Source organism: Ambystoma mexicanum, chromosome 4p (assembly GCF_040938575.1).
Source record: "Ambystoma mexicanum isolate Mex_15411 chromosome 4p, UKY_AmexF1_1, whole genome shotgun sequence".
Taxonomy (NCBI): Eukaryota; Metazoa; Chordata; class Amphibia; order Caudata; family Ambystomatidae; genus Ambystoma; species Ambystoma mexicanum.
This window is the reverse complement of record NC_090927.1, coordinates 1270582788-1270594462: the sequence shown is the minus strand read 5'-3', so window position 1 is coordinate 1270594462 and position 11675 is coordinate 1270582788. Positions and strand designations below refer to the sequence as shown.

Genomic DNA, 11675 nt, shown 5'->3' with positions numbered 1-11675 from the left:
AGGGTGTCAGTGGAATGATAGTGCTAAGTAGCCCCCCCCCCCTCCTGCAAGGTCATTGACGCATCAAATGGGCCACGATGTCATGCATGGAATGAGACTCACCGAGTAGCCAGGATCTGTGCCCTGCGTGTCGCTCCATGTAGCGTGGTATTCTTGTGTTCCTCAGGACCATAGAATCATGGGTAGATCCTGGAAATCTGGCACAACAATGCGTAAAGATCTTGTTGGAGTCACACACCATTTGCACATTGATTGAATGAAATTGTTTCCGGTTGCGGTACTGGACCTCCATGGCATGTGGGACAACCAATTCAACATGGGTGCAGTCGATGGCACCAATGCAACCCGGGATGCCGCCAAGTGCATGGAATCCCACCTTTGCGTTGGTAATCTCCTGGTACGTGCGTGGTAGTGTGATGTGGTCGTCGGCGTGCTTCAGGAGGGCATCGTGCACTTGGGAGAGTGTCCGTGAGAACAGTGGCTGTGAAATGCCATGCAACTGTCCCACTGTGTGCTGGTAGGTGCCTGTGGCCAGGAAGTGGAGTACAGACACCACCTTCAGTAGGGGTGGGATGGCGGTTGGGCTATCTATCATGCTCACGAGGTCAGCATGTGTCATGTCCACAATGGCGATTATGGTGTCCCGGTCCAAACGGTAGAGGGTGTGGATCTGCTCAGCAGTGAGGTTGAACGGATCAGCTCGGAGGCGTGGGATTGCGGGCCGCCTGCGTGGTGGTAGTGGCAGTGCTTGTGGGCCTTGCTGACCCTGCCTTGCCCTCCTCCTCCTCCTTCTCCTCCGTCTCCCCTGTGCGCCCGGTTGTTGTACCTGTTGTTGTTCGTCGTCTTCTTGTAGTTGTAGCACTTGCAGTGCTATCTGGTGCCCCAGGCCCAACATCGCTAGTCCTGCCGGTAGCATTTTGGAGTGGGAGTGGTTGTGGGAGGGGTTTGGGTCTGCTATATATGTGCTGTCGGCCTGTATGGCCTCCACCTGTGCTGATTGAATGAATCTGTGGCAGATGCAATCCCTTCTGGCCGAGCACGTCCCGCACGTAAGGCTGCATTTGGCCGCATGGCATCTTGGGATTGGAATCATGTATCAAATCCCGATGGCAGTGTGATGTACTTTGACTGATTTTCATGCTATGCTCCCATTGTTACACATGCTATGATTGCAGCCGCTTACATACCTGTGAAGAGTCAGTGGTATGTAGGGCTCGATCGATGGCCGACCCTCATGCAGCACAGTATCGTACTTCACCGACGGGCGTGGCGTCCCATTTGTGATTGCAGCCAGTTAGCATTATGACACACAGCCGCACTACATTGATGTAATTGTGAATGCAAGCGTTCACAGAAGCCTTTTCGACGTAATGTTGCAAGTGAGGAATTCGAAGGCCAGGATTTTTGGTTGCGAAGTAGCGGTGAGGAGACGCCCACAGGTCTGCCTGGAAATGTAACGTTCTATTGTTGAATGTCCTTGGGACAGGGCCCATAACGAGCAAGCAATGAATGACATGAATTGAATGGGATGCGCAATAGCGTAGTGGACGATAAGGCAGGACGTTCCCAAGTCCATCTAGCTTCACGACACTACAGATCCGGCCAGGAGCACAGTGGTTTTTGCAGACTGCATTACGCACAGACGCGATGGAAGTTTCACATATTATGTGAGTGAATGTTCATGCGTTTTCATTGCGGGATGAGGGAATGATGAATGGATGCATGGACAGATGATTCCATTTAGGGTCTGCCATGTACATGTGTTTTTTGATTCAATCCCCTTCCCCTGCGCTATGTGATGCAAGGCTGCCATAGTGGGACTTACGTCTATCTGCCCTTGTCGGATCCTCCCTGTCTCGACGCGCCTTCATACACTTGTGTCTAGGCACGTTACTAATCCCATGTCATGGGTTCTATCTTGACGGACGCATGCACAGTAACCGACGTTGCCAATGGTGTATTAACCTCGATTGGTTTCGTTATGTATCGATACTGATTTAGGGGTGTGTATATTCCTTTGGAGTGGGCTAGCATGCATATGGGTGTGGATTTGGTGTGTTGAATGAAGATAGTGATGCATCATGTGTCATGTAGTGCAATCGGTTAATTTGTGTTTCATTTTGGTGACAGGTATCTCCTGCCCTATTGCAGATGCCATCTGTACGCCACTCCTCCAGATGGTTTTTACTCTCGACACCTGCAGCTTCGGGTGAATCAGTGGAGCAGCATTACGATCTTATGGGACGATCGCCAATGGGCCACATGCCCTTACGCTGTTCTGGTGGCTAGGTGCAACATTTCGGCCTTTCAGCTGGACTAGTGCCTGCCTCATGGGACGGACCTGCGGTTCTTGCCGCTTCCATGTTGCCTTTTGGAACGTTGATGTTGGCCCTGTGTGCCATGATGGTACAGGGCGTCACACAAGTGGAAGCTGGTCAATTATTGCAGATGCAGCCCTCGGTGATGATGGATGTTTTGGTGTTATTTTACAAATTGCTGTGAGGCCTTTGTCATTTGGATGTGCATTTAAATTGTATTCCGATATTTGGCGTGTTGCGTTATTCTTTGCAGGTGATGTGGCGATTTTCGATTTGTGGCGGTATGTATTGCGAGATGATCTGCATTGTGTTCCGCCTTCTGAGTTGAGTTGTGTGGTACAGTACTGGCCGCTTTTGCCTACGTAGCACAGTGTGGTCACGGATAGGGGCTGCCATTGTGACTGTTTACATGATGTGCTGTTCAGGGGCGGGGGATTGGCTTTTGGCCGACTGGTGCCTGTCAGCCAGGTCGATTGATGGTATGATGGGATGTTCAGAATGTGGCTGGTCACAGGTGCCTGTGTTTGCGTGCGTTTGTTGGAGGGGGACTGGGGTCATGTCCATTGGAATAGCTTCTGTATTCATGCCATCTGTGCCCTGCAGCTCCCATCGGCCCCTCTTGGGATGTGCCTGGCTGCTCAGTCACTCTGCCAACTTGTGTGGTACATGCTTCTGCTGATGGTTGGTTTGTTTACTGGCAAGAGTACAGGTCTGGTGCAATCCCCCTCAGGATGCTGTTTTGGATGTTGCCTTGCGCTGGTGGCAAGCGATGGGGGACTACTGTTGTTTTGTGTCATGTGTTCTTGATTTCCATTTTGATGTCTTGTACCTTCACATGCCTGTGCTGCATCAGTACGGCTATGGTGAAATGCCGTACATGGATGCCCACTCACGGGGCGCTTCGAACACCTGCATGCATTTCTACGTTGGCATGCATGGGTGAATTGTAGATTTCACTGGTTGCATGGTGTGAGTACATTGCGCCTGCCAGGAGTTGTGCAATGTGGCCAGGGAGTGGAGTACAGGCACTCAGTGGGCCATTTACGGTTGGTTCACGATGCCGTATTTCTCGCCATGGCGGAATGGTCCATTCCGCCATGCCTGATGGCGTTAGGTACATGTCCGCTAGGGTCGGAATTGGCGTACCGTTGCACCATGGTGGTGTTTGCGGTTTGGCATGGTGCGCGCGCGCGTGCTTAGTGCAGTTAGCGTTGGCGTTCACTACGGTGTCGCTAATGGCTTCGTACTTTGCGGTGACGGGTCATAGTCGCACCGAGCGCTTTTCGATGGCGGTATTGCATTTCCGCCATCGTTTTCCCCTTTCCGCCAGGGTCGTAATGAGGGCCAGTGACCACGGATGCCTCCCTGGAAGGGTGGGGAGCGCACACCGAAAATCTACACGCAAGAGGCCTTTGGCTCCCGACGGAGAAATCACTACATATCAACGTCCTAGAGCTCCGTGCAGTGTTTTGGGCCCTCAGGTCCTTCCTTCCGTCCCTCAAGGGCAAGGTGGTGAGGATCTTCACCGACAACACCACCACCATGTTTTACATCAGGAAACAGGGCGGAACCAGGTCCCCAGCACTGTCCAAGGAGGCGCAGGACCTGTGGCATTGGGCCGTCGCCCAAAGGATGTTTCTGGTGCCGTTTCATCTGGCAGGGATAAAAAACACCATCGCCGACTCACTCAGCAGGGAGCTGCGCTCGTGCCACGAGTGGGAGCTACGGCAGGATCTAGTGGATCGCCTCTTCCGACGGTGGGGCACACCCCAGATCGACCTGTTCGCGACGGTGACGAACTCCAAGTGCCGGAGGTTCGCCAGCAGGTTTCCCCAGGCGAGGAGCATGGGCGATGCTTTCTCGTTCCCCTGGGAGGGCCTGTTCCTTTACGCGTTCCCTCCATTGCCACTGCTAATCCGGCTCATCAACCAGCTCAAGAGGCACGGTGCAGGATGATCCTCGTCGCACCTGCGTGGCCGAGGCAGATATGGTTCCCGGACCTTCTGGACTTGTCAGCGACCCCGTCAATCAACCTGCCGGTGGACGCGGATCTACTCTCCAGGGAAGGAGGCGCCATCCTCCACCACGACCCGAAATCGCTGAATTTGCAGGCCTGGCTCCTGCAGCGCTAGAGTTTGGAGGATACGACATACCGGCCGACTGCAGAGAGGTTCTTGCAAAGGCCAGGGCGTCCTCGACTCTTAAATGCTATGGACACAAATGGAAGAGGTTCTCTGTCTGGTGCCACGCACAGAAGATTAACCCTCTGTGGATTACGGCTCCCCAGGTACTGCCGTACCTGCTGACGCTGGCCAAAGCTGCACTGGCACACGCGTCCATCAAGATTCATCTTGCTGCGATCTCCCGATACACCAGAACCACGGGGCGGACGTCCTTGTGGTCTCATCGTCTGGTGAAAGAGTTCATGAAGGGACTGTTCAGATCGTTCCCGCCGCTGAAGGCTCCGGCCCCGGCGTGGGAGCTCAACGTGGTGCTGACCAAGCTCATGGGACCTCCGTTCGAGCCTCTGCACTCGGCCCCGTTGAAGTTTCTGTCGTGGAAAACAGCGTTTCTTGTGGCCATCACCTCCGCACGACGGGTGGGAGAGATCCAGGCCCTTTCCTGCAAGGCCCCGTACTTGACTTTTCACGACACGAGGGTAGTGCTCAGGACGCACCCCTCCTTCATGCCCAAGGTACCGTCGGACTTCCATCTCAACGAAGCCTTGGTGTTGCCTGTGTTCTTCCCGTCGCCTTCGTCGCCGGCTGAGAGGACTTTGCACTCGCTGGATGTGGCTAGAGCGCTGAAGTTCTACGTGGACCGCACGAAGTGTTTTCGGAAGACGTCACAACTCTTTGTGAACTTTGGACCTGTCAAATTGGGGAAGGCTCTCTCGAAGGCTTCCATTTCCAGATGGCTCTCCGGCTGTATCATGTACTGTCATCGGTTGGCAAACCGACCGCTGCCTGGCTGTCCGAGAGCCCATTCCACCAGAGCGATCGCAGCTACCACAGCGTTCCTTTCTGGTGTGCCCCTGCTGGACATATGTAGGGCTGCTACGTGGAGGTCGACGCACACCTTCACGAAATTCTACTGCGTCGATCGGGATTCCAGGGAGGAGTCCAGGGTCGGCCAAGCAGTGCTGCGCAACCTGTTCGCCTGAGGTGAGCCTGGTGAGGAGGTAAGATGCTTAATGTTGAGTTTGATGTAATGCTTAATGTTGAGCCTTTGCCACCTCCCGTGGTTGTGCATGTGTGTACTGCTATGTATTCTTTATTCATGAGCATGTGAATCCATGCCAGACCCCATGCTGGAGAAGGAACAAGTTACTTACCTGTAACTGTTGTTCTCCAGCATGGGTCTGGCATGGATTCACATGCGAACCCTCCCGCCTACCCCTCTGCGGCTCTTCACTTGTTCATACTGCCACTTCACGTGCTTCCAAATCTGAAGATGGCTGCCAGAGGCGGGGCTTAGGTAGAGGGCAGTCATTGGCTGTGGTCAGTATGACGCAGAGACCAGTGATTGGTTGTTACTACGAAAGACAGATCAGAAACGAAACTGATACTGGTTTTTTCTTTACCGAGGATTCCCAGCCTGACGACGGGGAATATTCATGAGCATGTGAATCCATGCCAGACCCATGCTGGAGAACAACAGTTACAGGTAAGTAACTTGTTCCTTCCTGAACATGGAGCACAAAAAGGCCTACAGCACCTGGTATTCCCAGGCGGTCTTCCATCCAGGTACTAACTATGTCCAACACTACTTAGCTTCCGAGAGCAGACGAGATTGGCCGCACTCAGTGTGGTGTGGCCGTAGGCTCTGGCCACAGTGAGTTTTGTACTGTTAAGCATCTAGTCGGCTAGGACATGCAGTTTTGAAAGACAATTGAGAAATGGCTCACTTCCTGGATATGGAGCACAAAAAAGCAGCTAGTATTCCCAGGAGGTCTCCCATCCAGGTACTAACTAGGCCTGACACTGCATAGCTTCTGGGATGAGATGAGATTAGCCACTTTCAGTGTGGTGTGGCCGTAGGCTCTGCATCTTGTGAGTTTTGTACCATTAAGCATCTAGTCGGCTAGACCATCCAGTTTTGAAAGACAATTGAGACATGGCTCACTTCCTGAAGATGGAGCACAAAAAAGCCTACAGCACCTGGTATTCCCAGGCAGTCTCCCATCCATGTACTAACTAGGCCCAACACTGCTTAGCATCTGAGATTAGAGAGAACAGGTGCAATTAGTGTGGTATGGCCGTAGGCAAGAGAAATGCTAAGAATATTACTCTTATGCAGTTGCATTTCGTAAGCTAAGCCATAAAGCCACTTGCAACATGATACCACGCTCATCACTCGATCAGCGCTCGATCATGCGATATATATATATTTCTGAGGCTTGTGGAATCTGCTTAGATCACATGCTGTGCATAGGCCGACATCTAGTGGAAGCTGCGGAGTATTACAGTTTGTTTTTCGAAATCGAAAAGGGCGTCGACACAGGGCGTGCCAGTAATACTATCCCTAGTGTGACGTCCACTGTACCCATGATCCCTCACGCGTCTAGGATCCCCAGATTGTTTTTTTCCGCCATTCTGGTCGGAAGCACTTCATCGGCGTTCCCTGGCTTTGCCATATTTACACTTTAAAATAATTCTAATTTGCCCCATTTTCTCACCCCTACGTCGACCAGCATCTCGACGCCGAACCGGGGAGGAGATCAACGTCGAGACCCGACGGATTGGGCCTTGAGGCTTCCGCCTCGGCTCGGGCCTGGGCCGCTGGCCTCGGCCCTACAGTAGGGAGAGTGGGGGGTGGTACACTTCCACACTCGGTTAGAAACACCTTCTTACCTACACACACTTGCCCGCTGCCCACAGGCGCGTATGGAGGGTACGCCCTTTCAGTTTTGCCCCAAGTGTAATAAAAAATACCCTTGGGTAGATAAGCACGCTACGTGCAACCTTTGCCTGCCCAGAGACCACCCCGAGGCGGGTTGCAGGGCCTGTAGCAGGTTTAAGACAAAAACTCTTAAGGACCGCTCCACCAAGCGTTGGGCCCACCACGCCAAGCTAGCAGCTATGGAGGCGGAGGGTACCTTCAGCGACGGCAGCGACGCCGGACTTTCGGACGGCGAGGGCACCAAGGCGTCGAAAGACAGCCTAACGCACGTCCCCGGCCTCGGAAGGTCGTCCGTCCCGGCGACTATGGGGAAGTCCCCCGGCGACAAGAGCGTTACACATACACACGCTAAACACAAAAAACCCACCCGAGATTCAACGTCGTCGAAACCTCGGAAAGAGGCACAAAAGGAGCGGTCCGAAAGGACGTCCTCTGGGCGGTCCCGGTCGAGGTCGCCGCACGACGTCAGGCAAGCCTCCACACTTGCACATAGTGCCTCGCCCATTAACATCACGGAAGATCACTCGTCCGGAGACGAACACGGCTTCCATCCCCAGCCTGCACCCCAGGGAAAGGGTACATCACTTGGGAGTGAGGAGGGCCCAGTTTCGAAGCCTAGTTCGAAACACAGGGATTCCACCTCCGATCCTCGACGCCAGGCGTCGAAAGATAGGGGCAAGGGTAAACACACTTCCACCCACGGGGAAGGGGGTAAGCAACAAAGGAAACAACCCTTGCAATCCCCCACAACAATAGAACTGACTTCCCCGTCCAAGTCTTCTCAGGGACAGTCCATAGAGAGTTCCAGCAGGGTCACCCCAAGCTCAAAACTCTGGTCATGCGAGGACATTGACAGAGTAATGTCAAGGATGTCCTCCTTAGCAAATTTCTTCGAAAGACACCCTGACCAACTACTAGCTTTAAACCCTCAGGAATCTTCTCCCTCAGGTTCAAGGGACCCTATCCCTTCAAATAAAAGGCCCCGGGTCGAGACACCAGTAAAGGCTTCAGAACCCTTCGAGGTCCAACCCTATTCTTGCCTTTTCCCTACAGGCCAAGAAGACTCTTCCCTTATAGAGGGCCAAGATTTTGAAACACCAGAAGATCTCGCAGTGTCAGATTATTACGGGGAGGACGAAGACGAGGATGAGCCAGAAAATAGCCCGGATATTTTCAGAATGGACTCACCAGTCGAAAGGGAAGCCCCAGTGTCTGATTCCCCAATAGATAATCAGCCCCTCCTAAATGAACTGCTCTCTCGGGCAGCTAACCACTTCCACATAGACACACAAGGTGTCCAAGAAGAGAGGGACTTCGCGGAGGAACTAATTGGGGAAAGGAAGACAGTAGCCCAGACCATTCCCATCCTGAAATCTATTCAACGCAGAATAGCACCATCCCTTGTCAACCCAAACTTGACAAGACCTGTAAACCCGAGAGTAGAGAAGCTGTTTAAAGCAGCCCAGTCGGACCCTCTATATATTAGAGTCCAACTTAAGCCAGACTCTCTAGTCGTAACTAACACCCGCAAGAGAGCTGGAACCCCATTATCTTCCTCGGAGGCCCCCCCCGACAAAGAAAGTAAGAAACTCTATGGTTTTGGTAGAAAAGTAGCTTCCACGGCAGCCTACCAAACCAGAATCGCGAATTCCACCACACTGTTGGCCAGCTACAACTGCCATCAGTGGGAAGAAGTGGCAGCACTAATACATTCCGCTCCCGAACCCCTTAAGAGCCAGCTATCTCGCATTTGTGCAGAGGGAAGAAACGTCTCAGGCTGCATTTTAAAAGCAACTTTAGACGCCGCAGACAATGCGGGTAGAATTATAGCAGAGGGGACTGTCATCAAAAGACATGCTTGGTTGAGGCAGTCGGGATTCAGAGCAGAAACACAAGCTGCACTCTTAGACAAACCAGTGGAAAGTGATCTCCTGTTTGGAAAGGCAGTCGAGGACGCACTAAAAAACGCTAAGGAGGAATTCGACACCCTCAAATCCCTTGGCCAGTTAACTACAAAACCACCTAACCAAAGAGGGAACGGCAATTTTCGTCGCCCCCGCGGCCAAAATTCCAATAGAGGAAATAGCTATTCCCACACCCAGGGTACACAGTGGAACACCAACTCACAACAGTCTACCCAGGGGTATGGTAGGGCTAGTAGAAGAGGACGTGGTAGAGGCAGAGGCAGCCCCAGTAAAGGAGGCGGCACGCCTCCACCAAAGCAGTGACGCTCATTTCAGGGTCCCTTCCCATGCAACCCCAGTAGGGGGACGAATATCCAGCTTCACCCAGGCATGGGAAAGGATAACATCCGACAGATGGGTGCTGTCGACAGTATCCAAGGGGTACTGTATAGAACTACTGCAACGTCCCCGAAACCACCCTCCAAGACAAAAAGTCCACTCTTTAGAACATCAAAAGATCCTCCTCGAGGAAGTCTACAATCTGCTCCTAAAGGACGCGATAGAACTCGTCCCAGGACACCAGGTAAACAAGGGTATCTATTCAACTTACTTCCTTGTGCCAAAGAAAGATTTAACAATGCGCCCAGTATTGGATTTACGGCCTGCCAACAAGTATGTCAAGCCCCAAAAATTCCGTATGACCACGCTACAAGAGGTAATCCCACTCCTAAAAAAGGGGGATTACATGGCAACCTTGGATATGAAAGATGCCTATTTTCATATTTCTATGCTCCCGGCGCACAGAAAATACTTGCGCTTCAAGGTGGACATTCGCCACTACCAATTCAAGGTACTGCCCTTCGGGATAGCTTCAGCACCAAGGGTATTCACCAAGGTACTGGCGGTGGCAGCTGCACACCTACGCAGGGAGGCAATCCCAGTGTACCCTTATCTAGACGACTGCAGGTCAACAGATAACAGTACGCAAAGCTATGCGGTTACTGGGCATGATGGCGTCATGCATTTACCTGGTCCCCCACGCGCGTCTGCGCATGCGTCCCATGCAGGAATGGTTGGCGAAACAGTGGTCTCAGGCAAGTGGTCAGTGGGACGATCTAGTGGTCGTTTCGCCAACACTCGTACAGAGCTTACACTGGTGGACAAGAGAGAATATCGCAAAGGGGAAACCCTTTTACGATCCCGAAGTACAGGCAGTGGTTACTACAGATGCATGCCTGACTGGGTGGGGAGCTCACCATCTCCACCACACAGCTCAGGGTCTCTGGTCTCACTCAGTAGCCAAGAACCACATCAATCTGCTAGAGCTTCTGGCAGTATTCCGTGCGCTGCAGGCGTTCGAGCCCCATCTACTGAACTTGTCGGTGCAGATCAGGACGGACAGCACGACAGCCATGTTCTATCTGAACAAGCAAGGAGGGACTCGTTCGCCAAATCTGTCCAAGCTTGCCCAGAAAATATGGATATGGGCACTCAGACGGAACATCTTCCTGTCATCGCAACATGTTCCAGGGGAGCTCAATTCCCTAGCGGATGCTCTAAGCAGAGACCCCCTCCCAGAAGAACACGAATGGGACGTTCACAGAGACGTAGTAGAAGATCTCTTCTCTCAGTGGGGTTTCCCCACTATAGACCTATTCGCCACAAGCGAAAACAAACAATGCCCAGGATTTGCATCCAGGTTCCCCCAAACAGACTCCCAGGGGAATGCCCTGTGGATGAACTGGTCAGGGATGTTTGCGTACGCTTTTCCACCAACTCCTCTCATCAGGAAGGTGGTGTACAAGATGAACAAGGAATCAATGACGCTCATCCTAGTTGCTCCCATGTGGGCGAGACAACCATGGTTTCCACACCTACGCAGGATGGCGGTGTGCGAGCCCATCAGACTCCCAGCCTGGTACAACCTTCTGTCCCAACAACAAGGTCAAACACTGCATCAGGAACCCAACTCTATGAACCTAGCAGCATGGCTCCTGAAGTCATAGAGTTTGGACATCTCAAATTACCACAGAGGTGTATGGACATTCTAAAAGAGTCCAGGAAACCAAATACAAGACACTGTTACTTTAACAAGTGGAAAAGATTTGTTATCTGGTGCCAGAATAAACAAATCAACCCGGTTGATTGCACTCCTTCCAACGTTGTAACATACATGCTCCACCTGCTGGATGCAGGGTTGGTTTTTAACTCTCTCAAAGTACACCTGGCAGCCCTCTCGGCTTACACCACATCCCATAACAAGGTCTTGTGGTGGAAAGTACCAGTGGTTAAAGCCTTCATGGAAGGAGTAAAGAGACTTCACCCTCCTATTTCGAACCCACCGCCAGGATGGGACCTCAACGTGGTGCTAGCTAAGCTCATGGGGCCCCCCTTCGAACCCATGCATAAAAGTAGTCTCAAACACCTGACTTATAAAACGGCCTTCTTAGTAGCCATTACCTCCATAAGAAGGGTCAGTGAAATTCAGGCTCTGTCAGTGCAAGATCCTTTCTTTACTATCCACAAGGACAAACTGGTTTTACGCACACAC

The 11675-nt window shown here is 52.3% G+C and overlaps 2 pseudogenes; both read right to left on the bottom strand.

Moving 5' to 3' along the window:
* Positions 1-6023: 6023 nt before the first annotated feature.
* On the bottom strand, positions 6024-6142 carry LOC138458744 (5S ribosomal RNA; annotated as a pseudogene).
* Positions 6143-6466: 324 nt separating this feature from the next.
* On the bottom strand, positions 6467-6584 carry LOC138458755 (5S ribosomal RNA; annotated as a pseudogene).
* Between the last annotated feature and the right edge of the window lie 5091 nt (positions 6585-11675).